Raw genomic sequence first — 3,601 nt, forward strand, 5'->3', positions numbered from 1 at the left:
CAGACTTAACCATGTTTCCCTTATTTCCAATTTGCTTTGTCATTCCATGTTTATTTATAGTGTATGTTTGCATTTCTCTAAACCATTTGAAGTAAACTAAAGATAATGTGTCCTCTTGTCTCTAAATATGTTACAGAAAAATAAGAAAAGTCTCTTAATTTCATTACTCTGATCCAAATACATATTGAACAGTAACAGTGAACATTGATATAATCAGCATTCCTTGGTCAGAATTTAATCCAGAATTACACAGTTAGTTGCCAAGTCTTTTTGTTTTCTTAAATCTGAAAGAATTCTATGAACATACTTTGTTGTTGTTGTTTTTTTCCCTGACAGCTGTATTTTTGACATGGACATGTCAGCTTTTTTTATAGTTATATACCTAAATTTAGATTCATCTGTTTTCTTATGGTTGGATTGGATTTAGCTATGCATTTTAGGCTGGAATACAATAGAATTGATAATATAAATATCTCTGTTCACCATTTCCAGAGACATTTGATGCTGGTTTGTCTTATTATTGGTTATGTTATGTAGCCATTACTTTGCTCTGCAGAAACTCAAAGTCTGTCTCCAAAGACTTCTAAGAAGTAATTTGGAAAGATATATTCTGAGAAAAGTTTTAAATCAACTCTTGTTTTAGCATTCATGAATGATTTTTTAATTCAAGAACTTTTTGTATTTATTGGAATTCTATTATATGAAACTCTTCCTATTTATAACAAAGTTTTATTAATTATAACCCACTAATATTATTTTGAAGCTCAAATTATCCCATACTTACCAAATGAGGCCCTTAAAACTGGCCTTTGTCAGAGATCTAACACATTCGGGCATCCAGCGCAGCATCCGATAACAATGCACTGGGACTGCGAACTGGGCTACAACTCTGCACTGCCAGGGGGTGGATTTTTTTCCTCCCCACCCTGTCTTCCTGCACGGAAAGCAGCGGGCTGGTGGCACCCACATGGCAGGCGCCATCTTCTATGACTCCAAACCCAGACGTATTCGGTTTTTACTTTTGGGGCTCCCAGGAACTCATGGGAAGGGGGCGTAACCGGCATGCCCTCGGCCCAGATAAATCCGGAGCCGCTGAGCATGAATCGGACCCTCTGTGCCTAAAGATTTTAAATCCAGAGACTTCCTACAGCAATGCACTGGGACTGTGAGCTGGGCTATGTAATTTCTGGCAGAATTTTCCCTGGACTTTATACAGAAATCCAAAACTGACTTAACATTTATAATTGTCAGCAATGTGAAACGGTTCCTTTTGAACAGGTCTGACTCGGGGGGGGAACCCCAAATAATAACAGTAAGTTTTTGTTGAAATATTGAAGGTTATTAATGTAGCAGCCACCTCTCTGGACTGTGAACTAAGCAAAAGCCCCACGCTGGCCGACGCGGCGTGGCGTACACCATAGTATGAGGCGCGGGAAGGGGGATGAGGGGGAAAAAGAAAAAAAAAGAGAAAAGGAAAAAGGAAAAAAAAAGAGAGAGAAAGTTATGTACTTGTAGCAGTGGGGCTACATATCTCTTCATTTCCAGCAATGAAAAACTAATTATCAAATGTAGTAGGTCTGTCTCTCTTGGGTGGACACTCCAACTATAGTGAGTTTTGTGTTGAATTATGGAATGTAATCAAGGTTAAGAAAAAATGAAGTGAAATTCATTAGTTATACAGTAGGGGGTAGGGGTGGGGGTGGGGGGTATACTGGGGTTTTTGGTGGTGGAATATGGGCACTGGTGAAGGAATGGGTGTTTGAATATTGTATAACTGAGACATAAACCTGAGAACTTTGTAACTTTCCACATGGTGATTTAATAAAAAGTTAAAAAAAACTGGCCTTTCTATGGGCTGTCAGAAGTAATGTTTGAGAGTATCAAGCTAAGTGAAATGAGTCAGGAAGAGAGTGACTGCACTCATTTGTGGAATGTAAAGTAATAGAATGGAAAACTAACACCCAAGGATAGTAGAAATAAGGGCCAGGAGGATAGTCCCATGGCTTGGAAGCTGGCCTTTCATGCTGGGAGAAAAGGCAGCTCAGATAGAGAAGGGTCCACCAAGTAAAGGATTGTTGGAGGTCCTGCCTGGGATGGGAGATGCGTGCTGAAAGTATACTATAGACTGAACATGATGGACACTTTATACCTGTATTGCAGACTACAATACCCTAAAAGATAGAGAGAGTAAAAGGCAATGTGCCTGCCACAGAGGCCGGTGTGAGGGGATGAGATGGGGGTGGTGGGAGGGATACCGGGGGACATTGGTGACAGAGAATGGGCACTGGTGGAGGGATGGGTACTCTTCGCATGCTCTTCATTTAGATATGTTGCCCAATGCCTGGAATTACCTTTTATCTAAGGGACACTGGTCTGGTTGCCTTTAGTTTAAAAATGGTAAGAGACTAAGGTTAAAAAAAAATTAACAAAGAGAGATGTCAATTAATTTTGTCTGCTTTTTAGCTCTTGATAAAAAGAAATGTCCCTTAGAGTTTCTGAACATAGGAATACCATTGTTCATATCTGAGGTTCAAACTTACATATTCTGTGTGATCTCGGAGCTCTTAAATGTATTTATTAATGTAGATATTAGCATTAAAAAGACACTTGTTGGAAAGCTGTTTGAGGAAGCTGGCAATAAAATGTAAACCCTCTTTGATGTTTTAATCCCTTAAATCTAGGCTTCATAATATTCCCACAGATAAATCTTCACTGAATTAGTTCATAAGCCGGAATCATAAGCTATATAAGGACATAGCCCTTTATGAATTAGAATAAAAAAACTATTATTTTTTAAATATTAGGAATAAAACAGGATATCAAAATCATAATAGAAGGACAGGGTATTGTTCTAAAATCAAACCAAAACCAGATGGAAAAGAACCAGATCAGATTCATAAATGAAGCAATAATCCTTGAAATTAATCTGCTTTTAAATTCACCCACAGACTTTTCTACTGTATGTAAGATTTACCATTGACTGAACTGAGAGTTGTAGCTGAAAAATTTATTTAACATAGGAATATTATATCTCATAGGAAGGTAAGGCAAAAAGAACAATATAAAAAAAGGTTAAGTAGTGGAGAAAGGAGGCTTGGCTGCTATTAAGAGTATTAAAGCAAGAGCTCACTTCAGCAGCACATACACTAAAAATGGAATTATAGAGATGATTAGCATGGCTCTACCAAAGCATGATGCACGGCTACAAGAAGTATCCCATATTAAAAAAATTATAAAGAGAGAACATTAGAGGTAACACTTAGAGAGATAATGTTAGTTATAATGAAAGACATAAATTATTGTGTGTATGTATGTGTGTGTGTGTGTGTTTATTTCACAGGGAAAATGTAGTACCTCAAAACAAAAAGAAGAGTAGTGCCTAATTATAATTGTAGGTAGCCTTAACAGCAAGTCATTTAAAAACTAAAGACCCTGAAAATAAAGGGCATAGTTCTACAATTTTGTTTAGAAAACTTTAATGTCTTAGAATAGTGTAGTTTTACAAAATTTTACCAATCCCCCCTTGAGACTTCTTATTTAAGAACAAGGTCTGTCGGTCACCTGCCAGTTGGAAAACACTCAACCCTTTCAAAATGGCACA

At 37.4% G+C, this 3,601-nt stretch overlaps 1 non-coding gene across 1 annotated transcript; it reads left to right on the forward strand.

Moving 5' to 3' along the window:
- The first annotated feature begins 3,122 nt into the window (after positions 1-3,122).
- Positions 3,123-3,226, forward strand: LOC129402921 (U6 spliceosomal RNA). The gene has a single exon (XR_008628937.1). It is a non-coding gene; the product is annotated as a U6 spliceosomal RNA (small nuclear RNA).
- The last annotated feature ends 375 nt before the right edge of the window (positions 3,227-3,601 follow it).

This window comes from Sorex araneus, chromosome 2, assembly GCF_027595985.1.
Source record: "Sorex araneus isolate mSorAra2 chromosome 2, mSorAra2.pri, whole genome shotgun sequence".
Taxonomy (NCBI): Eukaryota; Metazoa; Chordata; class Mammalia; order Eulipotyphla; family Soricidae; genus Sorex; species Sorex araneus.